The sequence below is a fragment of the Eriocheir sinensis genome, chromosome 39 (assembly GCF_024679095.1).
Source record: "Eriocheir sinensis breed Jianghai 21 chromosome 39, ASM2467909v1, whole genome shotgun sequence".
NCBI lineage: Eukaryota > Metazoa > Arthropoda > Malacostraca > Decapoda > Varunidae > Eriocheir > Eriocheir sinensis.
The window spans coordinates 4,506,960-4,533,494 of record NC_066547.1 but is presented as its reverse complement, the minus strand read 5'-3'; the positions used below and the strand labels follow the sequence as shown (position 1 = coordinate 4,533,494).

The 26,535-nt window shown below is 47.2% G+C and overlaps 1 long non-coding RNA gene across 21 annotated transcripts; it reads left to right on the top strand.

Annotated features, from left to right (window-relative positions):
- The first annotated feature begins 15,455 nt into the window (after positions 1–15,455).
- On the top strand, positions 15,456–25,833 carry LOC127008905 (uncharacterized). 21 transcript variants are annotated; one of them, XR_007761449.1, is made up of 8 exons: positions 15,456–15,869; positions 16,010–16,514; positions 16,983–17,060; positions 17,366–17,426; positions 17,983–18,061; positions 23,010–23,593; positions 24,315–24,541; positions 24,818–24,974. It is a non-coding gene; the product is annotated as an uncharacterized LOC127008905 (long non-coding RNA). The 21 variants fall into 21 exon arrangements; XR_007761445.1 differs by lacking the exon at positions 17,983–18,061 and having other exon boundaries at positions 17,366–17,505; XR_007761436.1 differs by lacking the exons at positions 17,983–18,061; positions 24,818–24,974 and adding an exon at positions 25,562–25,833 and having other exon boundaries at positions 15,458–15,869; positions 22,791–23,593; positions 24,315–24,375.
- The last annotated feature ends 702 nt before the right edge of the window (positions 25,834–26,535 follow it).

Genomic DNA, 26,535 nt, shown 5'->3' with positions numbered 1-26,535 from the left:
GGATATATAAATGGACGTAGTTTAACCTGTATTTGCTATTTTCTTTTATCTATTCCTGTGTACGCGCGTAAAAGGAAAGATGTAAGACCCTTTTTTCTTCACCTTCTCCCTTCCCGTCATCCCCTTCCAGCACCTATTTAACCATGATCCCCTTTTTTACTCTCTTTACTCTATATAAGATCCCCCCCCAACCCACCTCCCTTTTATCCTTCCCCATCCCCCTTCCTTCTACCCTTTCCCTTGCCTCTTCTCCGCTTCTCTTTCCCTTCCCTCATCCCCTTCCTGCACCTCCTTAACCATGATTCCCTTCTCTTTTTCTCCCTTCACTCCATATAAGATCCCTCAAAATCATACCTCCCTTTTATCCTTCCCCATCCCCCTTCTACCCTTTCCCTTGCCTCTTCTCCTCTTCTCTTTCCCTTCCCTCATCCCCTTCCTGCACCTCCTTAACCATGATCCACTTTTTTTCTCCCTTTACTCCATATAAGATCCCCCCAAATCCCACCTCCCTTTTATCCTTCCCCATCCCCCTTCCTTCTACCCTTTCCCTTGCCTCTTCTCCTCTTCTCTTTCCCTTCCCTCATCCGCTTCCTGCACCTCCTTAACCATGATCCACTTTTTTTCCCTTTACTCCACATAAGATCCGCCCCCCCAATCCCACCTCACTTTTATCCTTCCCCATCCCCCTTCCTTCTTCCCTTTCCCTTGCCTCCTCTCCTCTTCTCTCTCCCTTCCCTTCCCTTTCAGTTCCCTCACCCAAACTGACTTAGAAAATTTTAGCAAAGAAAACGATTGGCTTTTTTTTTATTCGTGGTTCTGCTTGAGAGAAAGAAAACGGAAAAAAACAATCTAAGGTAAACTTGTCCTAATCAGTCTTGATCGCGTGAATCAATTTACTCTATTACCTCTAAACTTCTTGCCTTCCTGTTTGTACACACGAGAGAGAGAGAGAGAGAGAGAGAGAGAGAGAGAGAGAGAGAGAGAGAGAGAGAGAGAGAGAGAGAGAGAGAGAGAGAGAGAGAGAGAGAATCCACTGACTTCCCTAATGAGACAAACAACAGAAGAGAAGGCGTGCGTCCCTGGTGGCTTGTTTAGTGTGCCTGGTCTGGTCTGGTCACGTACACACACACACACACACACACACACACACACACACACACACCCCCCCCTCCCCCCCCTCCCACACACAAACAACCTCTCCCCAACCAACTCACACACCTATCAGTATTACACCCACACACACTCCACGCACTCTCATTTTAGACCCACGCTATCATAAGCATAATATTAGCAATCCCAGCTTCTCCATTCTAGACTCACACTATCACTAACCTCTTATTACCATCTCTACACACGCCAGCGCCACGCCCAGGCCAGTCATTCGTATTTCCTACACGCTTGGAACCACACGCCTATTGTTAGTGTCGTTAGCGGTCTCACACACACGCAAGGAAAGCCAACCCATGCAATTCTCTTACACACACACACACACAAGCGCCCCATCATCCACCTATTATTAGAAGCAACATTCCACACCCATGTCCACCGTCATATACCTAATATTAGCGCCAACATTACAGGACCATGCGCGCCACCATCAACTTATTATTAGAAGCAGCACGCCACGCCACGCCACGCCACGCCACGCCTCGCCATACCACGCCACCCTCATTACAGTCTCCCAGCATCATTACCTCAGCGATAATAACAAACTCGTAATGGCCAAACACGCGTGGCTACTACATATAAGGGTTGTTTGTATAATGGATGATAGTTTGGTAGCATATCCGGTTTTTTTTTCTACCATGAATTCGCGCAAAATGAGGAGACAGTTATGATTGTAAGGAGTCCTGTTAAGTGAAGTACCTGGGTGTATATGCCTGCGTGTACATGGCGGCCTGGCTTCTTCTCTTTAGCTGTCTGGTTGTTGTTTTTGCTAGTGGTTAGTGGTTAATGTTAGTGGATGCTCAGAGGGTAGTGTATGTGCTTATTACTGATTTATCGTCTTTCGCAGGCTAGCAAAGATGTTGTCTGGTTGTATTTGTTGGTGTTTCGATGGTGCTAGACGATGTTCAAAGGTTAATGTGTGTACTCCTTATTGATTTAGCATCTTTTTTATTTATTTATTTTTTTTTTTTTTACATCAGAGGACACGGCTCAAGGGCAACAAAAAGAGTACAAAAAAAAAAGCCCGCTACTCGCCGCTCCTTACAGGTTAGCAAAGAGTGACGCAGGTGTTGATTCCTTTACTTCTGTTCTCTATAATGTACAGATGCATGTTGTGGTCATCCCTTTATTGTTAGTTGGGTTTATGTTGTGTAGGGTATCAGGACACCTCTCCTCCCGAAATTAACCCCTCTTTCGGCCACCTCTTTTGATTCTTTTCAGGAGCAGCGAGTAGCGGGTTTTTTTTTTATTATTGGTTCCTTTTTTTTGTGCCCTTGAGCCCTTTAAAAAAAAAATGTTGTTCGCGTGTGGGTGTGTTTGACGTTCACTGGCCGGCTTCACTACACTGCTATCGGCTTGCCCAACACAGTAACCTCCCCGCCGGGCTGTGATGGGTACGAGAGCGTTGATTTGTTGGTAATCTCTCTTGTCATGAGGCAATAACATTTCTCTTCATACTGCAAAACAATTACGCCCTGCAGCAAAAAAGTATCACACCAGAATAATGAATACAGAAATATGTTGGGCAATCCCTCAGCTTGGCAGTTTAGTTATTCATTCGTTGCCTCCACACTTGTATTACACGAACAAGCCCCGCGCGTGTTCTCTGGGAAACATTTTTACTGTACGTTATAACATTCACTTTCATTTTTAACAAGTAATAATATATTCGAGTGAGTAAACATTTCTGCTGCTTCCGTATTCATTCCTGTGTATTTAGTGAGAGTGATCGTTAAGAAGAAAATTCGCTCAGAAAGATTCAAATACTTATAGAGGGAAAACTACTGAATCCCATGTGTGCAAAGGGTCGGTGCTGGAGTAATGTAAGTGAGGTAGTTTCCCATTCATAAAAGATATAGAAGAGAAAGAGAGAACAAACACACCGGCCTCTTGCAGACTCCTTATGTTCTTTTATTCTTAAATACCATAAAAAAAGGAAAGTTAGTCTGTATGAAATGTGATAGAGTTACAAGTCAGAGGAAAGGTCAGAGAGGAGAGCAAAGTAAGGCAGTGTAGAGCAGAACAGGGCGCGGCAGAGAGGCTGTGAGGGCATCATGTATACTCTGCCAAATTTATCGGCCGTCGAGCGAGGCAGGCAGGCACATGGAGCACCTTCGTGAGGCAGGGCGAGGGGAGAGCCGCCGCGGGAATGCTAAACAGGCGGGCATGGCAGCGGAGGGAGTGTTTTGTAGTACTCGTGTTCAGCCTCCTCCCTCAGCGGCCCTTCAGCGGTGTATACTTTGTCTAGGGTTCACCTCCGCCACGTGTGTGTGTGTGTGTGTGTGTGTGTGTGTGTGTGTGTGTGTGTGTGTGTGTGTGTGTGTGTGTTTAAATGCTTCATGAGGCTCACTTGAATTTCCCTTGGGTAAGCTAATGGTGGATGAAGTTGTTTGTTTGTTTAGTGTTTGGTGGCGGATGATAAACACACCGCGTCCTCTCCTTTTGGTCCCCCTGCTCTTCCCCTTCCTGGTTCACGGCCTTTCCCTGTCCTTTTGCCCTTCTGCCCTTCCATTCCCCTTCATGTCATCCCCCTCCCTGCTCTCCCTTGCCATGCCCTTCCTTTCCTCCCCTTCAACATTCCTTTTTAACTTTGCTTTCCCGCTTCCCCATCTCACCCCTATACCTTCCTATCCATCCTTTCTCTTCCCTCCCCCTACATTTCTACTTTCCTTTCCAAACCCTGCCATATTCTCACCCTGTAAGCTCCGTTTTATTCATTATTGTTTTTTTTTTACGCACTTGAAATGTTCTCCTCTGCTGTAAAAAAAAATAAAAATCTACCCATTCTCTTCTCTTCCCATACATATTCCCTTTCACTCCCAAGCCTCATCCTATTTTCACCTTGCATAAGCCTACCAGCCTCTTGCAGACTCTTTGCTCTTCCCCTCCTATCTACCCTCTCTTTTCCTTTCCCATACATATTTAATTCCACTCCCAAAGACCTCCCTTGTCCCCCCCCTTCACCTCCTCTCCACCCTCTCTCTGCCTATCTCATACATTTCCCCGTCCTATTCAAAGTCACTCAATGCTCATCCCCTTCCTTCCTCTCCCATGCATTTCCCCTACCCATTCGATGTCCCACCTTCCCCTTCTCTTCCTTCCCCACCCAGCCACGCCCCGCCCCCCTCCGGCACTGACCACACGTACAGAGGCGGCGTGCGTGCGTGCGTGGGCGGCCCCGAGGGAGTGTAATCGGCAAACAGTCCAGCCAGCGCCGTATAGACTGAGTAAACACAAGCGGAGCCGCGCCGGAGATTAGTTTAGTCGAATTTGTTCCAGTAACTGCCACGTATACAGTCTGTTAGGGGAGGCGCCGCCGTGATTCACTCAAAGGGAGGGTTGTGTGTGTGTGTGTGTGTGTGTGTGTGTGTGTGTGTGTGTGTGTGTGTGTGTGTGTGTGTGTGTGTGTGTGAGTGTGTGTGTGTAAGGGTATAGAGGGGTGGAGGGGTACAGGAAGGAAAGGTTATATGGACTGAAGGAGGCAGGAAGGGAGAGGGGGATAGAAGGGGGAAGGGTAAAGAGGAAGAGGGGGATAGGAAGGGAAGGTTATATGGACTGAAGGAGGCAGGAAGGGAAAGGAGGGGGATAGAAGGGGATAGGAAGGGAAGGGTAGAGAGGTAGAGAGGTAGATTGGGATAAGAAGGGAAGGTTAGATGGGTTGAAGGGGAAAGGATGGGAAAGGTAGAAGTGTTGAGGGGGACAGGAATGGAAGGGGTTGAGGGTGGAGAGGGATAGGAGGGGAAGAGGGATGGAGAAGGACAAGAAGGGAAAAGTACAGAGGTAAAAAGGGGCGAGAGGGACTGGAAGGGAAGGGAAAAACAGGGATTGAGGGAGGGAGGAAGGGCAGAGGGTAGAGGGGTGCAGGAAGGGGACAAAAAAGAAGGGACGTCGCCTCGCGCTGATGCACCTGACACAAAAAACGACGTCGTAAATTTTTAAGGAAATGAAGTTGCAGATTTGTAGTTTTGAGTCAAGCGTTTTGTTGTTAGCGGCGCGGCGTGTTGCGTTATGGCGCGAGGCTCGTTTTGCCGTGAAATTGAATCGGTTCAGTTTAGTAAAAAAAGAAAAAAAAAGAAAAGAGAATAGGAAAATGCGCTTATTGCTTGTGTTATTATTAGACTATTTTGGGGTGTTGCCGACCGTATGTTTGTTGTGTAGTATTATGCTTTTTTTTTGTTGCTTATATTTAATTGGATATGGTATTGTTTTAGTTTACCTAATTTCCTTTCGTATGTGACTGCTAGTTTTTTGTAAGAGGAATATGGTTTAAAAACAGAAAAGTGTAATTACAGAAATGATCGTTCTATTTGTTGTGTAATTATTATTTTTAAGCTATGGGATATTTCAGTGTTTGTTTAATATCCTCTCATTTAGAATTCATAGATCGTTTTACGGGAACATGTTTACCTGATCTCGTGCCGTTTACAATTTATAGATTGCTCAACAGAAATACGAAGGACAACACGAGTAGATAACACTGGCAAACACTACATGAAGACCAGCCACTCCTGACCCTGTTGTACGCCAGCAAAGAGATCAGCTAATAACATGCAGACAAGACAACAGAAGGCCCACCCGTGACACACACTCCCTCGGGCCACGTTCCAGAGCCTCGACCCCCTCAAGCGTATCCAAGACCAAGGAAACCAGACAATAGTTGAACCGTTCAGGCACAGAAACAGGATCGTATTCTTAAACATTTCCGCGCCCAGGCACACGCATTTGACTAGGCTTTAGTAGGAGTTTGGGGCATTTTCACGGGTAGTTTCATAAGCCTGGTGGTAGTTTGAGCCTTCTTCTGTATCATGACCCTAAGAAAACACTCATTAGAACCCGACTCATCCCCTTTTCGGCCTTTGGAAATTGTTGATATGAGAGGTGGAAGCGTCTGACATTATCGACCTCAGAGACCCTTCCCAAGACCTCCCTCGCTCGCAGACACGGCACTGACAATACCAACCATGCAGAGATCCCCTTTCTCCCTCGCTTGCACTCAGGCACACAGACAGGGCAGAGTAAGCACAGCACACGACCATTATGCAAACACTAACACTCGGCAAAGGGAGAGAGAGAGAACGGTGGCATTTCAGCTCCAGCGGCCGCCGACACATCACCACCTGCTCGTCTCATCCAGCCCCAGCGCGAGAACCAGAGGGAGAAAGGAATTGGAGATTAGACTAATTTTAATGGATTTTCCGCCTCGTACGTCTTCATGCCGGGGTTCTGTAGCGGCGTTCCATTTCCATAGCAGACTCATCGCACCCCCGTAGGAAGAAATATGGGCCAAGGGGGTCGGAAGGGGTGAGCCACAGCACCTATTAGAAGTAGCGGAGTCAGCTGGAGACAACATTAATGGTATTCAGTGGATTAGTCGACGAGGGAAGGAGAAGGGAGAGGCGGGAAAGAGAGAGGAGGAGGAGGGGAGGAGAGAAGTCGGAGGGTAGATGATGAAAGGAAAAGCGTAGAAGGAGGAGGAGGAGTTGGAGGAGCGAGATAGAAGTGATAAACAGGAGGCGTTTAGGAAGGAAAGGCTACAAAGGAGACGAAGAAAGGGAGATGAAAGGACAGGAAGAGGAAGAGGTGAAGACGAAGACATAAGAGGTGGATGAAACTATGATATAAGAGATGGCAGAAGAGAATCAGAAGGAAGAAGAGAACAAGGAAGCGAGCCAAGGAGAGGCAAGGAGGAAGATAGATGGAAGAGGATGCGAAGATGAAGGCTTAGAAGGAGGATGAAACTGTGATATATGAAGAGAAAGAGAGGAATAAGAACGAAGAGCAGAACAAGGAAGTAAGCTAAAGAATAGGGGAGATAAAAGCGATAGGCAGCAAGACAGGAGAATGAGAAATGGGCGAAGGAGAGGGAGAAGAGGGAGAGGGGTGAATCAAGGGGAGATGAAGGGGGGAGAAGAGAGATAGGGTGTCTCATATGGGGGTGTTGTTCTCCCCTCCATACACGCCGAGGTGCTCCATCACACGCCCCTCCTCCCCACTCCCCCCCACTTCGACCTTCACTTCCCGGCCGTTCACTCGCCTCCGTGGGTTCATTGAGGCACGTTCCTAAGCCTCCGAAGTTAAGAATGATTTACGCCGCGTACCTCCATAGTCTTCACCTCCACCCCCCAACCCCCCTTCACCCTCACCTGGGCAACTTTTTTACCTGTTTGGCTTTCTGATAATCGCACCTGTATATTCCTCCTCTTCGCCCTATTAATCTTTCTTCTCCATCTCATCTACTTTTTCTCTAACTCTTCTCTGCATCTTCGTCCTAAATGTCTTCCTCCTCCTCTTCTGCTTCTTCGTCTCCTTTTCCTGTATATTTTTCCTCTCCTCCTTATATATCTTCCTCCTCTTCCTCTGTCTATTCTTTCTTCTCTAACTCCTTGGCATCTTCGTCCTTGTCCTCCTCTTGTTGTTTTTCTTCTTCCTCCTCCTTCTCTTCTGCTTCTTCTTCCTCCTCCTCCAACTTTTCATGGTCACCTTTTTTTCCAGTTCTTCCTCTTTCTCTTCATCGTCTTCATCCCCGTCCTCTTTTTAGACTCGTTTTGCTCTCTTCCATTCGTTCCAGTCTTCCGTTCTTTCTCCTCCACGTCCTCGGTCTTCTGTATTACCTCCTTCCCCTCTGCGTTCTCCTCCTCCTCCTCCTCCTCCTCCGCTACGTATTTCTCCTTCTCCTCCTTGGCCTTCTCCTCAACTTGCTTTTCTTCACCCTCCTCCTCCTCCTCCTTCTGCGGCTCTCGAGGCCACTCAGTCCTCATTAACACCTCGCCGGCGCCTCCTCGGTGAAGCGCGGCTGATCCCAGATGAGCCTCCACTGGTTAATGGCTGGAAATATCAGGTGAGGCTCTTCAGTTGGCTCGTTCAGGTGATTTATACTTCAGGTGGGTCGTCCTTTAGGTGGTGACTTCTTCTTCTTCAACGGCTCCTCTTATTGGTGCCTCGTTCTTCGGGTAGTGAGTCTCCCTGGTGGCTTTTTCTTGAGATGGGTCTTCGTTCTTGTGGGTCCTTCAGGTGTCTTATGTAGGTGACTTATTCTGCAGGTGATTGGTCGTTCTATACTGGTTCATTCTGCAGGTGGCTCTCATCCTTCTTTTGGGTCCTTTTGTTGTTGTAGTTGTTGTTGTTGTTGGTGGTGGTGGTGGTGGTTGTGTATGGGAGAGGTGGTTGTTGTTGGTTGTGGTTTCATTGTTGTTTTTGTTGTTGTTGTAGCAGTAGGCTTGTCATTGTTCTAGGTGTTGTATTTGAAGCAGCATCATATTTTGTTGTTCTTGTTATTGTTGTTGAAAGTCTATTAGGTATTTTCAGTATTTTTATTTTCTCGACGTGGCTATTTCTTTCCTTTTTTCTTTTTTTCTTCTGCATTCTAGTTACTGTTATTCGGTCACACGTCGTTCAGAATTGTGGACAGTCATTCACGGTATTTTTTTCGTAACAAATTTCGTCGGCGTTAATTAGTTTTGCGAGGCGGTCGGAGTCTGGCGGCTGTTATGCGCGAAGAGTTTTTCGGTTAATTATAAAACTCATCACGTCGTTATATATACATTTTTGCGAGCGTAATTACCGCTATTTACCCTGTATGGCGCTTTCAGTTCCATCATATAATCTATTTTATTAACCAGCAATTACGGTAACGTGCCGCATTTTAGGGAGTGAGTGCTTTATAACAACACACGATTTTGCTACCCTGCCGTCTCGCTCTCAAAGTCACTCTCCTCCTTTTCACTCACTCACTCATCCACTCACTCACTCACTCACTCGCTCCTGAAAATTGTCTCTCGTGTCTTCTTCTATTTCTTCTTCTTCTTCTTCTTCTTCTTCTTCTTCTTCTTCTTCTTCTTCTTCTTCTTCTTCCTTCTCCTCCTCCTCCTCCTCCTCCTCCGGAAACTTCTTTTAGATGCGTCTGGATCACTGCGACACTTTCTGAACTGAGGAAAGTAAAAAAAAAAAGTAGTGTGTAGTGAATGTTCGGAAGTAGAATGTTTATAGCTTTGTGCCTTATAATAACATGATTTTTTTTCCTGCATTCTCTCTCAAAGTACAAATATGAAACTCCTTTTAGATGCGTCTGGATCACTACTGCACTTTCTGAACTGAGGAAAGTAAAAAAAAAGTAATGTATTAAATGCTCGAAAGTAGAATTTATATATACATTGTGCTTTATGAGAACACATGATTTTTTTTTTAACCTTCTGACTCAATCAAAGCAAAAAAAATGAAACTCCTTTTAAATGCGTCTGGATCATTGCTACACTTTCTGAACTGAGGAAAGGAGAAAAACAGTGGTTTGTATTGATTTTTTTTATATACTGTATGTTATGAAAACTTAAAAAAATAGCGATACTTTTTAATAAGCAACTCGAAATCGATAAATTATTCCGTTATTGCCTTTACCAGAACTTATGCGAAAACTTGCATATATATTTTCCATTACGTCATGAATCTCTCCTTCTCTGTTCTCTTCATATATGACGAGAGAGACACACGCCATTCTTTAATTCTTTCATTCTTTCTTCCATTTTTTTTCATTCACTTTTTCTTTTTTGTGTTCTTTCCTATATGACGACAGACAGCCACACGTCATTGTCTCATTCTTTCATTCTTTCATACCTTCATTCTTTCATTCTTTCTTTTTCTGTGTGTGTTCCTTCCTATATGACGACAGAGAGACCCACGCCATTCTTCAATTTTTTCGTTCTTCCTTTCTTCTATTTTTTCATTCATATTTTCTTTTCGTGTTCTCTCCTCTATAACGACAGAAAGCCACACGTCATTCTTTCTGAGCAACGTAAATGCGGCAGGGATTATTGTCGGCCATAAAACCCATTACTCAGCCGCTATGAAATTTGGGACCCCGCCGCCACCACCACCACCACCACCAACGCCACCACCACAATCCATAACACTGCGGCACTCACGAGTCAGCGAAACTCTCACAACTTGGACGTGCCAGACCAGCGGGCGGTTCATCAGCGACACACACACACACACACACACACACACACACACACGCACACACACATGACTACAGGGAAAGTTTCGTCTCTGCCTTTCTCACTCACTCACTCCTGAAAATTGTCCTAGTTCTCCTCCTTCTCCTCCTCCGCCTCCTCCTCCTCCTCCTTAGACTCATTTCAAAGCCCGCCTCGTTCCTCTCGTGGAAGGCGGCAATTACTGTTTTTTCCTGCCTTTCCGCGAAGCTACGAACGTTTTATTTCCTCTCCTTCCCTCTCTCCTCGCCGTGGCTCATAGCGCGTCGCCGCCCTCCTTGGGACTCCTCCGGCCAAGGCGCCTGACGGATACACGCGAAGACATCTCGGAGTCTGGAGGGCAAAAAGAATGGAGAAGAGAAGACTGTAATTATCAACAAATGCGTCTAATTCCTGTCCTCTCCCTCCCCTCCTCCTCCTCCCCTCTTTCCTTCGGTCTTCCAGTTTTCCTTTCTCTCTCTCTCCTTTTCTTTTTTGCATTGTTGTTTTAGGGTTCAGCTTTTGTTTGTTTGTTTATTTTGTTGTTTGTTTGTTTATTTGTTTGTTTGTGGTTGTTTAAGTGTTTGTGCTCAGTGTTGGTTAGGTTAGGTTAGGTTAAGTTTGTTTGTTTGTGGTTGTTTAAGTGTTTGTGCTCAGTATTGGTTAGGTTAGGTTAGGTTAGGTTAGGTTAAGTTTGTTTGTTTGTGGTTGTTTAAGTGTTTGTTCTCAGTATTGGTTAGGTTAGGTTAGGTTAAGTTTGTTTGTTTGTGGTTGTTTAAGTGTTTGTGCTCAGTATTGGTTAGGTTAGGTTAGGTTAGGTTAAGTTTGTTTGTTTGTGGTTGTTTAAGTGTTTGTTCTCAGTATTGGTTAGGTTAGGTTAGGTTAAGTTTGTTTGTTTGTGGTTGTTTAAGTGTTTGTGCTCAGTATTGGTTAGGTTAGGTTAGGTTAGGTTAAGTTTGTTTGTTTGTGGTTGTTTAAGTGTTTGTGCTTAGTATTGGATGGTCTTGATTTTGTTGTTTAGTGTATATGTTTTTTTGTTTGTTTGTTTTTGCTTCTTAATATTTTTGCTACTGGTTGGTCTGGGTTTTTTTTTGTTTTTTTGTTACTTATTGACTTTCCATTCTTTTGTCGTTTGTGTGTGTGTGACTCTTTTTGTGTTTATCTGTCTGTCTGTCTGTCTGTTATCTCTCTCTCTCTCTCTCTCTCTCTCTCTCTCTCTCTCTCAAGAAGCAACTAAGACCTACGAGAGGATTAATTAAGACTTGAGCTGTAAAATAAGAGAGAGAGAGAGAGAGAGAGAGAGAGAGAGAGAGAGAGAGAGAGAGAGGGGGGGGGTAAACGAAGGAGTGGCAAGTGGAGGCCGAGGTGCAGCTTGTTTTTCTATTTTCTCATCATCCCCTCGTTTGCCTCCTCCTCCTCCTCCTCCTCCTCCTCCTCCTCCTCCTCCTCCTCCTCCTCCAGCTCCTCGTGTCGGCCGGGCTTGCCACGAAGACTCACCATTGAAAAGCGATTTGGCTAAGTCCGTCAGTAATTGAATGAAGCTTTTATGTCACTGAAAAGCCGATGCACTCGTGGCTCAAGACGCTGGAACGCCGGGGGAAGAGGAGGAGGAGGAGGAGGAGGAGGAGGAGGAGGGGAAGAAGGAGGAGGAAGACTGTTGATGGAGGGAGCTCTTCCATTAGCCATAAAACTCAAGAGACCAGGAAATTAGGGTCAAGTGTGGCATTCATAGTCATCATCACCATCATCATCATCATCATCATCGTGGCATAGTGTAGCGGCGGCAGTATCACCACTCTTCAGCCTCGTCCCATTTTCTTCGTCTCCTCACCCCGTTTTCTTTGCCTCCTCGTCTCCGTGCAGGGCGAGGGCTCGATCTGGCGGCCCTGTGTATCCCCGATCACTCGCTGAATATTGAATCTTCTGTGTCTGCGTGGGGGCGGCGAGAGGCAGGTCTGATCTCCTCTCTTGAGTCGGCTGGAGGGACTGTGATGCCTCTCTCTCTCTCTCTCTCTTCCTTCCTGCCAGAGGGGAGAACAAGGAGGAAGAAGAGGAGAGAAGGAGGGGAAGGGAGAAGGAAAAGAGAAAGGAACAAGAGAAGGAGAAGGAGAAGGAAGAAGAAAAGGAAGAGGAGGAGAGAATAAGGAAGGTAAAGAAAGAAGGAAGCGGAGGAAGGACACGATGAGTAAGAGAATGAGAATGAGGAGGAAGAAGAAGAGAAGGAGAATGCAGTAGAATTTGAGAAGGAGGAGCGGGAGGAAGAGATCGTGACAAAGGCTTGATATATATACCTGAGCGAGGTGTTATCAGTCTCCAGACACCACCTGGAGCCGAGATCGCTGCCAGACAAAGGGAAAGGAAACAAATTAAAACAGCAAGCCTTTGAATTTACACCCCGCGAGACCCGACCATCCTCCTGCGACCCGACCCTCTGATCCGCATCCGTCCCACGCCGCCCTCACTCCGGTCCGCTAGAGGCGACAGTACAACGAGGAGCAACATACGGATTTGTTGTCGTTCTTGTTTACGTGTCGTTGAGGAAACATGAAGAGAGAAGGAATTGTATGAGAATGAGAAGGATAAGGAGCAAAAGAAGGGAATAAGGAGAGGAAGGGAGGAGAAGTGAAGGAAGGGAGAAGGAAGTAGTATGGGAATGAGACAGATTAGGAGGAAAAGAAGGGAATGATGAGAGAAAGGGAGAAGAAGGGGAGGAAGGGAGAAGGGATAGTATGAGAATGAGAAAGATAAGGAGGAAAAGATACGGGAAAGCGAGGAGGAGGAGGAGAAGGGAATAAGGAGGGAAGGGACAAAGAAGTGAAAGAAGAGCACGAAGAGTAACAGAATGAAAATGAGGAGGAGGAAGAGAACGAGAAGGTGGAAGAATATGAGAAGGAGGAGAGAATAGGGAGGCAAAGGGAGACGGAAGTGGAGGAAGTGCATGAATAGTAAGAGAATGAAAATGATAAGAAGGAGAAGTTGGTAGAATAGAATAGATAGAATACAAGAGATAATTAGTTCCATATTATTAAACGCATCGGGCTCTCATTGTGACTATTTTCCAAGGCCACAGAGAAGATTAACCAGACTTTCTTGGTTGCTATTCCCCTCAAGATCCAGAAGTCGAGTACAACCATAAGTAGTATCACAAAACAGTCCATTGAAATCACACGCATACACTTCTACTACGAGAGGCTTTTCAGGGGCTCCAATTACCCTTGTTTTCTTAGGCCACAGAGAAGATTAACCGGCCTTTCTTGGGTGTTTTTCTCCTTCAAGATGTCCATTGAAATCCCATGCAGAAACTTCTACGACGAGAGGCTTTTCAGGGGCTCCCATTACCATTGTTTTCTAAGGACACAGAGAAGATTAACCGGACTTTCTTGGGTCGAGTAAAACCATCATTAGGATCACAATACAGTCCATTGAAATCCCATGCGGAAACTTTCTACTTCGAGAGACTTTCAAACAGGGGAACTGAGGCACCAATACGTTTAAGAATGAGGGCTTTAGTAGCATTGTTTCATACGCTTTCTTCTTCTTCTTCTTCTTCTTCCCGAGGGTGTGACTTTGACGGGAATAAACTACATAAACTGCACTTTCTTCCCGAGCTTGTTTTATTTCCTCATTGCTGACTTGAAACGCCGCCGCCTCATCCGCCTTCGCCTCCTGCGCCATCTAAGCCGCCGCCGCCGCCTCCAAGAGTTAAATGTCGCAATATGTCTCGCTTCCGTCTTTTCCTCCCACCTCCTTCTCTCCTCCTTCTCCAGCGCAAGGACCATAAATATTAATGTCTTTCTTTATGTGCAAAAAGGAGGCGGGAGAGAGAGGGGGAAAAAAGGTGGCCAACTTCTCACCCTCGACACGGCGTAGCAAAGCGGCAAAGTTCCCTAACAGATGCCCCGCGCGAAGACGGCAGTTACGACCCCAATAACAGAAAGGCGGAGGAAACCAATAAAAGCCCTGCGCCGGCCATCCATCAGTCCGTCCGTCTCCCCCTGTGTGTGTGTGTGTGTGTGTGTGTGTGTGTGTGTGTGTGTTTGTATATATGTCCGCCTCGAGAACTTCCTTGCGAGAGAGAGAGAGAGAGAGAGAGAGAGAGAGAGAGAGAGAGAGAGAGAGAGAGAGAGAGAGAGAGAGAGAGAGAGAGAGAGAGAGAGAGAGAGAGAGAGAGAGAGAGAGAGAGAGAGAGAGAGAGAGAGAGAGAGAGAGAGAGAGAGAGAGAGAGAGAGAGAGAGAGAGAGAGAGAGAGAGAGAGAGAGAGAGAGAGAGAGAGAGAGAGAGAGAGAGAGAGAGAGAGAGAGAGAGAGAGAGAGAGAGAGAGAGAGAGAGAGAGAGAGAGAGAGAGAGAGAGTCGGTGTAGTGGTGCAGAATTTGATATCCTAATTATGGCTTCCAGACCAGGTTTAGCGGAGAGTGGAGGACTTTAATTTTACTGGTGTAGTGGTTAGCATGCTTAACTACGACTCCTTTGGCCATGGTTCGAATCCCGGCTCGAGCAATTGCCGCTTATGCCACCCAGCTGTTCGTCTTCACTTTGGGATTGGAAGATTGATGTGTACCTGGGGAAACATTGGAAAGATAATTTGTTGTGCACCGAAGGTAACACTTGTCCTGTGTCCCGGGGTTATAAGTTCTTAAACATCTCAGACTCAAGGGCCAAGGAGACTGAAATGCGCACTGAGGCCACGCGCAGCAGTAACGTGTATATCCCCGACTTAACTTCTTCTACAGTGTGTGTGTGTGTGTGGGAGGGGGGGGGGGTTGTGTTCCTTCGCATTGATAAAGCAAGTGAGCAGGTACAGTTACTTTCAATGGAATGGAACAAGGAAAGAACAGTAAATTAGATAATAAATAGAGTAGAGGTCCGAGACACAATCTGAGAGAAAATCCTCGGCATTAGAATATTCCCGTGACATCCATTATCGAGATTTACATAAAATAAAGCCGATGGATTGGAAAAGAGATCGGCGAGGGAGGGGGAAAAATTGCACTCACTTTTATACACGAAATATATCACCAGAACACACACACACACACACACACACACACACACACAGAGTTCGGCCACACATACTGAGTCATCACAAAATATAGGTGTATATGTTTATATGCACCGTTGGTTACATAGGAGATTTTCGAGCTCGACATCTTCAGTGACATTATTTGAAAAGTTCGAGTGGTGAGATTGGCGACGAAGGACAAAGGAAGACGAGATAAGCGTTGTTGTGGAATTGGAACGCACACGGCAAGTATCCAGTACCGCATAACGCCCTCAAACCTTCCTTTAAAAAATACCTGCAGGTCAAATTACTGATACATGAAACGGTTTTAAGTAATGTAAGAAATGTAAGAAATGCAATCCCAGACGCCATACTGTTGCTTCTAATCCTCCCTAACCAGCCCCTTCAGCCAGGGCCTTGGGCTGGGTAGTCACCCGCTGGCCTGGTGAAGGAGTAGCAGGGGGAAGTGGTCTTTGTCTGTGGTCTGTGGTCGTCTGTACGAGGAGTCTGTAGTCAGCGGTGTTTGTGTGTGCGTTAATGAGTAACCGACTTCGAGTATCACAAACACCGCTACTGTTCAGAAGAGCGACTCCGAAGTGATCCCAGTGTACTGGGCATGGTTGAGAAATTCCCTCTGTACTAGGAGTCTGTAGTCAGTGGTGTTTGTGTGTGCGTTAATGAGTAACCGACTTCGAGTATCACAAACACCGCTACTGTTCAGAAGAGCGACTCCGAAGTGATCCCAGTGTACTGGGCATGGTTGAGAAATTCCCTCTGTACGAGGAGTCTGCAGTCAGGTGTGTTTGTGTGTGCGTTAATGAGTAACCGACTTCGAGTATCACAAACACCGCTACTGTTCAGAAGAGCGACTCCGAGATGATCCCAGTGTACTGGGCATGGTTGAGAAATTCCCTCTGTACGAGGAGTCTGTAGTCAGGTGTGTTTGTGTGTGCGTTAATGAGTAACCGACTTCGAGTATCACAAACACCGCTGCTGTTCAGAAGAGCGACTCCGAGGTGATCCCAGTGTACTGGGCATGGTTGAGAAATTCCCTCTGTACGAGGAGTCTGTAGTCAGGTGTGTTTGTGTGTGCGTTAATGAGTAACCGACTTCGAGTATCACAAACACCGCTACTGTTCAGAAGAGCGACTCCGAGGTGATCCCAGTGTACTGGGCATGGTTGAGAAGTATCGTTAAACTGGTGCTTTTCTGTGGTCGTCTGTACCAGGAGTCTGTAGTCAGGGGTGTGTGTGTGCGTTAATGAGTAACCGACTTCGAGAAACACAAACCCCGCTACGGTTCGGAAGAGCGACTCCGAAGTGATCCCAGTGTACTGGGCATGGTTGAGAAATTCTGTCTGTACCAGGAGTCTGTAGTCAGGGTGTTTGTGTGTGCGTTAATGAGTAACCGACTTCGAGAAACACAAACCCCGCTACTGTTCGGAAGAGCGACTCCGAAGTGATCCCAGTGTACTGGGCATGGTTGAGAAATTCCGTTAAAGTGGACCTTGTCTATGGTCGTCTGTACAAGGAGTCTGTAGTCAGGGGTGTTTGTGTGTGCGTTAATGAGTAACCGACTTCGAGTATCACAAACACCGCTACTGTTCAGAAGAACGACTCCGAAGTGATCCCAGTGTACTGGGCATGGTTGAGAAATTCCGTTAAAGTGGACCTTGTCTATGGTCGTCTGTACAAGGAGTCTGTAGTCAGGGGTGTTTGTGTGTGCGTTAATGAGTAACCGACTTCGAGTATCACAAACACCGCTACTGTTCAGAGGAGCGACTCCGAAGTGATCCCAGTGTACTGGGCATGGTTGAGATATTCCCTCTGTACGAGGAGTCTGTAGTCAGGGTGTTTGTGTGTGCGTTAATGAGTAACCGACTTCGAGAAACACAAACCCCGCTACGGTTCGGAAGAGCGACTCCGAAGTGATCCCAGTGTACTGGGCATGGTTGAGAAATATCGTTAAACTGGTTCTTTTCTGTGGTCGTCTGTACCAGGAGTCTGTAGTCAGGGGTGTTTGGGTGTGCGTTAATGAGTAACCGACTTCGAGTATCACAAACACCGCTACTGTTCAGAAGAGCGACTCCGAAGTGATCCCAGTGTACTGGGCATGGTTGAGAAATTCCCTCTGTACGAGGAGTCTGTAGTCAGGTGTGTTTGTGTGTGCGTTAATGAGTAACCGACTTCGAGTATCACAAACACCGCTACTGTTCAGAAGAGCGACTCCGAGGTGATCCCAGTGTACTGGGCATGGTTGAGAAATTCCCTCTGTACGAGGAGTCTGTAGTCAGGTGTGTTTGTGTGTGCGTTAATGAGTAACCGACTTCGAGTATCACAAACACCGCTACTATTCAGAAGAGCGACTCCGAGGTGATCCCAGTGTACTGGGCATGGTTGAGAAATTCCTCTGTACGAGGAGTCTGTAGTCAGGTGTGTTTGTGTGCGTTAATGAGTAACCGACTTCGAGTATCACAAACACCGCTACTGTTCAGAAGAGCGACTCCGAGGTGATCCCAGTGTACTGGGCATGGTTGAGAAATTCCCTCTGTACGAGGAGTCTGTAGTCAGGGGTGTTTGTGTGTGCGTTAATGAGTAACCGACTTCGAGAAACACAAACCCCGCTACGGTTCGGAAGAGCGACTCCAAAGTGATCCCAGTGTACTGGGCATGGTTGAGAAATTCTGTCTGTACCAGGAGTCTGAAGTCAGGGTGTTTGTGTGTGCGTTAATGAGTAACCGACTTCGAGTATCACAAACACCGCTACTGTTCAGAAGAGCGACTCCGAAGTGATCCCAGTGTACTGGGCATGGTTGAGAAATTCCGTGTGTGCGAGGAGTCTGTAGTCAGGGGTGTTTGTGTGTGCGTTAATGAGTAACCGACTTCGAGTATCACAAACACCGCTACTGTTCAGAAGAGCGACTCCGAAGTGATCCCATTGTACTGGGCATGGTTGAGAAATTCCGTTAAAGTGGACCTTGTCTATGGTCGTCTGTACCAGGAGTCTGTAGTCAGGGGTGTTTGTGTGTGCGTTAATGAGTAACCGACTTCGAGTATCACAAACACCGCTACTGTTCAGAAGAGCGACTCCGAAGTGATCCCAGTGTACTGGGCATGGTTGAGAAATTTCGTTAAGGTGTCAAGTTTGGTGAACCGGCGATATTGGAACTACGCCGTTGATGTCATAGTCGGTGAGCCAGCGATGTGAAGCAATGCTGACTATGTCATAGTCGGTGAGACAGCGATGTGGGGGCAACGCTGACGATGTCATAGTCGGTGAGCCAGCGATGTGGGGGCAACGCTGACGATGTCATAGTCGGTGAGCCAGCGATGTGGGGGCAACGCTGACGATGTCATAGTCGGTGAGCCAGCGATGGGGGGGCAACGCTGACGATGTCATAGTCGGTGAGCCAGCGATGGGGGAATAACGCTGACGATGTCATAATCGGTGTGCCAGCGATGGGGGAATAACGCTGACGATGTCATAATCGGTGTGCCAGCGATGGGGGAATAACGCTGGTGGTGTCATAATCGGTGTGCCAGCGATGGGGAGTAACGCTGGTGGTGTCATAATCGGTGTGCCAGCGATGGGGAGTAACGCTGGTGGTGTCATAATCGGTGTGCCAGCGATGGGGAGTAACGCTGGTGGTGTCATAATCGGTGTGCCAGCGATGGGGAGTAACGCTGGTGGTGTCATAATCGGTGTGCCAGCGATGGGGAGTAACGCTGGTGGTGTCATAATCGGTGTGCCAGCGATGGGGAGTAACGCTGGTGGTGTCGAAACCATCAGGGAGTCTTGCAGAGGGCTTAGACAGAGCAATATCGGAGTGCCCCGTGAGCTTCAAGTATCTACGCGTAGTCAAAATGCCGCAGAAAGCACACGGGAGTCACTGGGACCACGCCTTACAAGACCCTTCATCGTGCGTGTGTCTCAGCTGCGGGACGGACGGGAAGCAGACGCGACGCCTCCACCTCAGGCTGGATCTGCTCTAGGGGAGAACTGGAGGTCTCGGCGAGGCGGTCGGCCGTGGGACTGGCGCTCACCCTCGAGACGCAGGTGGCGATACTGAAAAGATAAGCAGCTGAAGACACAGATGAATTATAAATTGTAGGAAAACCTTTGATCAGAAGGTTGTGTGAAGTAGGATGGTAATGTTTATTTGAAGGTGAGGTGGAGTGAAGGCGGCGGTGGTGGTGGTGGTTGTGTTGTTACGGTGGATTCGGGTGGAGAAGGCGGGAAATTGATGCGTGAGAGAGAGAGAGAGAGAGAGAGAGAGAGAGAGAGAGAGAGAGAGAGAGAGAGAGAGAGAGAGAGAGAGAGAGAGAGAGAGAGAGAGAGAGAGAGAGAGAGAGAGAGAGAGAGAGAGAGAGAGAGAGAGAGAGAGAGAGAGAGAGAGAGACGGAAACACTCATACAAACTACAAAAGAAGAGCGAAAGAAGAAGAAAAAATAATAACAAACTTCCTCGTTTTGGCGACGTTAACTTATGGCATCTTAAGTTTCAAAGCAGCAACCAGCCAGGTAGCAAAGAGGTAACTAACTAACCAGGACAGGTGTGTGAGGAGCAGGTGTGTGAGGGAACCGTAGGGACGGACGTCAGGGAGGAAGGAAGGAAGAAAGCAATGAGAGTGAAAGGAGAGGAGGATGAGGAAAAACCACTGGGAAATGAGAGATGGGAGGGAGAGAAGGAGGAAAGGAGGGAGATTGAGAGGAAGGGAGAAAGGATTTAGAGTGAAAGAAGAGGCGAGGACGAAGAATCACTGCTAAAGGAGAGGAGGGAGGGAGGGAGAAAGAAAAGACTAAAGAACTGGCAGATGAGAGGAGGAGAGGTGTAGGAGGGAGGGAAGGAGGGAAGAAGTCTAAGCGAGTGTAACATTGCTTTGTCCCCGGCGTATGTACGGAGGAACACAAAGGAACACAAAGGAAGAACAAACAACAGCAGACCTGCTGGTCCTTACGAGGTTGTTTGTGACAAGCTACACTAACTATCTAATCAAAGGTGGAAGATGAAGGACAGCAAAGGCGAAGGCTCCTCCCCACCCCCCCATCCCTCCAGCCAAAGCTGGCAGGAAAGGAAAAAGAACCATGCAGCATGGAAAAACTGCATGGAATTTATGTAGGAAAGAGGAAAGAACTACCATTACTGCTACCACTAACCGGGCAACAAAAGCGGACAAGGACACCAGTATTCGAAAGAACTTAACGTTATTACGACAATGAGTAATATCTTAGTTGCTGGTTGGATTCAAAACACTTGTCTAATCTATTCTTGAAGGCCGTAACTGTTGTACTATCAACGACATCACAAGGTAGAGAGTTCCAAACATTAACAACTCGATTGAAGAAGAAGTGTTTAGCTTCGTGCGACAAGAATCTTTTACCACTTATCTTCAAATTGTGATTTCTTCTTGTTCTATTTGATCGATCAATTGTAAAGTAATCTTCCGCATTAATATCACTGAATCCTTTGAACATTTTAAACACTTCTATTAGATCGCCTCGCATTCTTCGTTTTGATAGGCTGAATAAATTTACTTCTTTAAGCCTTTGTTCATATGACAAATTTCTCAACCTAGGAATCATCTTTGTTACTCTTCGTTGGACCCGTTCCAACTTTTCTATGTCTTTTCTGTAGTAAGGAGACCAAAACTGTACACAGTACTCTAGACGGGGTCGAACCAACGAATTATACAGTTTTAATATTACTTTTTCCGATTTATTATTAAAGACTCGTCCGATAAAGCCAACCAATTTGTTTGCAGTTTTAACTACCTCTGAACAATGCTGACCGGGCTTTAAATCGCTTGATATAGTGATTCCAAGATCCTTTTCTTTACTTACTGCAGAAAGTTGTTGGCCATTCATTACGTACCGAACGCGATTGTTATTTTTTCCGATGTGCAACACTTTACATTTCTCAACGTTAAATTTCATTTGCCATTGATTGGCCCAACGTGCAAGTCGATCTATATCTGATTGTAAAGCTTCTTCGTCGAGTATCGCAGTTACTTTACTAGCAATTTTTGTGTCATCAGCAAATTTTGATACTTTGCAAATGAGCCCATCATCGATATCATTAACATAAATTAAGAAGAGCATGGGGCCAAGCACTGATCCTTGAGGTACGCCGCTTTTGACATCGAGCCAGTTAGATGTAACACCGTTTAGAAGGAGGAGGTGGAGGAGGAGGAGGAGGAGGAGGAGGTGGAGGAGGAGGAGGAGGATCAGGACGAGGAGGAGGAGGAAAGGGAAAGTTGCAGCCGCGTAAACTGCGGTGTTGCAGGTAATTGACCATGGTAGTGTGTGTGTGTGTGTGTGTGTGTGTGTGTGTGTGTGTGTGTGTGTAGCAGGAGATGCAAATAGGACCAGAATCAGCATAAAAATAAATAAAAAAGAATGCAAAACGAATAAGAAAGAAACGAAACGAAAAGCAGAAACAGAGAAAATAAAAGAAAAAAAAGTTGAAAACCAACCAAAGTATACCGAGGAAAATAGAAGAAAGAAAAGAAGAATTTAAAACAGACAAAAAAAAATCAGAAGAGACGATGAAGGGAAAACCAGGGCATGTCTTTTATTGTTTCTTGTTCTTGTTGTCGTTGATGCTTTTGTTGTTGTTGTTGTTGTTGTTGTTGTTGTTGTTGTTGTTGTTGTTGCTGCTGTTGTTGTCGTTGTCACTGCTGTTTTTATTGCTGATATTCTTTTTCTTCTTATTCTTACTTTTCTTCTCCTAATTCTTCTTATTATTATTGTTTTTTTATTGTTCTGTAGTTAGCATTACCTTGTGGCGGCGGTGGGGGGGGTGGCGGGGGAAGAACACGCCACACCGTCACCCAGTATTTCAAGGTTTGCCGCCTCTAAGCTGCCATTTCCATCTCCTTCGCTGGAATTAGATCGTCGCTACGTGGGCTGCGGTAATCTGGAGGAGGAAGAGGAGAAGGAGGAGGAGGAGGAAGAGGAAGAGGAACGCGGTAGATGTTGTGGTAGAGGTTGAGAGAGAGAGGAAGCGTAATTGGAGGAGGAGAAGGAGGAGGAGGAGGAAGAGGGAAAGGAGAGAGAGAGAGAGAGAGAGAGAGAGAGAGAGAGAGAGAGAGAGAGAGAGAGAGAGAGAGAGAGAGAGAGAGAGAGAGAGAGAGAGAGAGAGCTCGATATCTTCAGTGACATTATTTGAAAAGTTCGAGTGGTGAGATTGGCGACGAAGGACAAAGGAAGACGAGATAAGCGTTGTTGTGGAATTGGAACGCACACGGCAAGTATCCAGTACCACATAACGCCCTCAAACCTTCCTTTAAAAAATACCTGCAGGTCAAATTACTGATACATGAAACGGTTTTAAGTAATGTAAGAAATGTAAGAAATGCAATCCCAGACGCCATACTGTTGCTTCTAATCCTCCCTCACCAGCCCCTTCAGCCAGGGCCTTGGGCTGGGTAGTCACCCGCTGGCCTGGTGAAGGAGTGGCAGGGGGAAGTGGTCTTTGTCTGTGGTCTGTGGTCGTCTGTACGAGGAGTCTGTAGTCAGCGGTGTTTGTGTGTGCGTTAATGAGTAACCGACTTCGAGTATCACAAACACCGCTACTGTTCAGAAGAGCGACTCCGAAGTGATCCCAGTGTACTGGGCATGGTTGAGAAATTCCCTCTGTACTAGGAGTCTGTAGTCAGTGGTGTTTGTGTGTGCGTTAATGAGTAACCGACTTCGAGTATCACAAACACCGCTACCGTTCAGAAGAGCGACTCCGAAGTGATCCCAGTGTACTGGGCATGGTTGAGAAATTCCCTCTGTACGAGGAGTCTGTAGTCAGGTGTGTTTGTGTGTGCGTTAATGAGTAACCGACTTCGAGTATCACAAACACCGCTACTGTTCAGAAGAGCGACTCCGAGGTGATCCCAGTGTACTGGGCATGGTTGAGAAATTCCCTCTGTACGAGGAGTCTGTAGTCAGGTGTGTTTGTGTGTGCGTTAATGAGTAACCGACTTCGAGTATCACAAACACCGCTGCTGTTCAGAAGAGCGACTCCGAGGTGATCCCAGTGTACTGGGCATGGTTGAGAAATTCCCTCTGTACGAGGAGTCTGTAGTCAGGTGTGTTTGTGTGTGCGTTAATGAGTAACCGACTTCGAGTATCACAAACACCGCTACTGTTCAGAAGAGCGACTCCGAGGTGATCCCAGTGTACTGGGCATGGTTGAGAAGTATCGTTAAACTGGTGCTTTTCTGTGGTCGTCTGTACCAGGAGTCTGTAGTCAGGGGTGTTTGTGTGTGCGTTAATGAGTAACCGACTTCGAGAAACACAAAACCCGCTACGGTTCGGAAGAGCGACTCCGAAGTGATTCCAGTGTACTGGGCATGGTTGAGAAATTCTGTCTGTACCAGGAGTCTGTAGTCAGGGTGTTTGTGTGTGCGTTAATGAGTAACCGACTTCGAGAAACACAAACCCCGCTACTGTTCGGAAGAGCGACTCCGAAGTGATCCCAGTGTACTGGGCATGGTTGAGAAATTCCGTTAAAGTGGACCTTGTCTATGGTCGTCTGTACAAGGAGTCTGTAGTCAGGGGTGTTTGTGTGTGCGTTAATGAGTAACCGACTTCGAGTATCACAAACACCGCTACTGTTCAGAAGAACGACTCCGAAGTGATCCCAGTGTACTGGGCATGGTTGAGAAATTCCGTCTGTACGAGGAGTCTGTAGTCAGGGGTGTTTGTGTGTGCGTTAATGAGTAACCGACTTCGAGTATCACAAACACCGCTACTGTTCAGAAGAGCGACTCCGAAGTGATCCCAGTGTACTGGGCATGGTTGAGAAATTCCCTCTGTACGAGGAGTCTGTAGTCAGGGGTGTTTGTGTGTGCGTTAATGAGTAACCGACTTCGAGTATCACAAACACCGCTACGGTTCAGAAGAGTGAGTCCGAAGTGATCCCAGTGTACTGGGCATGGTTGAGAAATTCCTCTGTACGAGGAGTCTGTAGTCAGGTGTTTGTGTGTGCGTTAATGAGTAACCGACTTCGAGTATCACAAACACCGCTACTGTTCAGAAGAGCGACTCGAGGTGATCCCAGTGTACTGGGCATAGTTGAGAAATTCCCTCTGTACGAGGAGTCTGTAGTCAGGTGTGTTTGTGTGTGCGTTAATGAGTAACCGACTTCGAGTATCACAAACACCGCTACTATTCAGAAGAGCGACTCCGAGGTGATCCCAGTGTACTGGGCATGGTTGAGAAATTCCCTCTGTACGAGGAGTCTGTAGTCAGGTGTGTTTGTGTGTGCGTTAATGAGTAACCGACTTCGAGTATCACAAACACCGCTACTGTTCAGAAGAGCGACTCCGAGGTGATCCCAGTGTACTGGGCATGGTTGAGAAGTATCGTTAAACTGGTGCTTTTCTGTGGTCGTCTGTAACAGGAGTCTGTAGTCAGGGTGTTTGTGTGTGCGTTAATGAGTAACCGACTTCGAGAAACACAAACCTGCTACTTTTCGGAAGAGCGACTCCGATGTGATCCCAGTGTACTGGGCATGGTTGAGAAATTCTGTCTGTACCAGGAGTCTGTAGTCAGGGTGTTTGTGTGTGCGTTAATGAGTAACCGACTTCGAGTATCACAAACACCGCTACTGTTCAGAAGAGCGACTCCGAAGTGATCCCAGTGTACTGGGCATGGTTGAGAAATTCCCTCTGTACGAGGAGTCTGTAGTCAGGGGTATTTGTGTGCGTTAATGAGTAACCGACTTCGAGTATCACAAACACCGCTACTGTTCAGAAGAGCGACTCCGAAGTGATCCCAGTGTACTGGGCATGGTTGAGAAATTCCGTTAAAGTGGACCTTGTCTGTGGTCGTCTGTACCAGGAGTCTGTAGTCAGGGGTGTTTGTGTGTGCGTTAATGAGTAACCGACTTCGAGTATCACAAACACCGCTACTGTTCAGAAGAGCGACTCCGAAGTGATCCCAGTGTACTGGGCATGGTTGAGAAATTCCTCTGTACGAGTCTGTAGTCAGGGGTGTTTGTGTGTGCGTTAATGAGTAACCGACTTCGAGTATCACAAACACCGCTACTGTTCAGAAGAGCGACTCCGAAGTGATCCCAGTGTACTGGGCATGGTTGAGAAATTCCCTCTGTACGAGGAGTCTGTAGTCAGGGGTGTTTGTGTGTGCGTTAATGAGTAACCGACTTCGAGTATCACAAACACCGCTACTATTCAGAAGAGCGACTCCGAAGTGATCCCAGTGTACTGGGCATGGTTGAGAAATTCCCTCTGTACGAGGAGTCTGTAGTCAGGGGTGTTTGTGTGTGCGTTAATGAGTAACCGACTTCGAGTATCACAAACCCCGCTACTGTTCAGAAGAGCGACTCCGAAGTGATCCCAGTGTACTGGGCATGGTTGAGAAATTCCGTTAAAGTGGACCTTGTCTATGGTCGTCTGTACCAGGAGTCTGTAGTCAGGGGTGTTTGTGTGTGCGTTAATGAGTAACCGACTTCGAGTATCACAAACACCGCTACTGTTCAGAAGAGCGACTCCGAAGTGATCCCAGTGTACTGGGCATGGTTGAGAAATATCGTTAAGGTGTCAAGTTTGGTGAACCGGCGATATTGGAACTACGCCGTTGATGTCATAGTCGGTGAGCCAGCGATGTGAAGCAACGCTGACTATGTCATAGTCGGTGAGCCAGCGATGTGGGGGCAACGCTGACGATGTCATATTCGGTGTGCCAGCGATGGGGGGGCAACGCTGTCGATGTCATAGTCGGTGAGCCAGCGATGGGGTGGCAACGATGACGATGTAATAGTCGGTGAGCCAGCGATGGGGGCAACGCGGACGCTGTCATAGTCGGTGCGCCAGCGATGGGGGAATAACGCTGACGATGTCATAGTCGGTGAGCCAGCGATGGGGGAATAACGCTGGTGGTGTCATAATCGGTGTGCCAGCGATGGGGAGTAACGCTGGTGGTGTCATAATCGGTGTGCCAGCGATGGGGAGTAACGCTGGTGGTGTCATAATCGGTGTGCCAGCGATGGGGAGTAACGCTGGTGGTGTCATAATCGGTGTGCCAGCGATGGGGAGTAACGCTGGTCGTGTCATAATCGGTGTGCCAGCGATGGGGAGTAACGCTGGTGGTGTCATAATCGGTGTGCCAGCGATGGGGAGTAACGCTGGTGGTGTCGAAACCATCAGGGAGTCTTGCAGAGGGCTTAGACAGAGCAATATCGGAGTGCCCCGTGAGCTTCAAGTATCTACGCGTAGTCAAAATGCCGCAGAAAGCACACGGGAGTCACTGGGACCACGCCTTACAAGACCCTTCATCGTGCGTGTGTCTCAGCTGCGGGACGGACGGGAAGCAGACGCGACGCCTCCACCTCAGGCTGGATCTGCTCTAGGGGAGAACTGGAGGTCTCGGCGAGGCGGTCGGCCGTGGGAC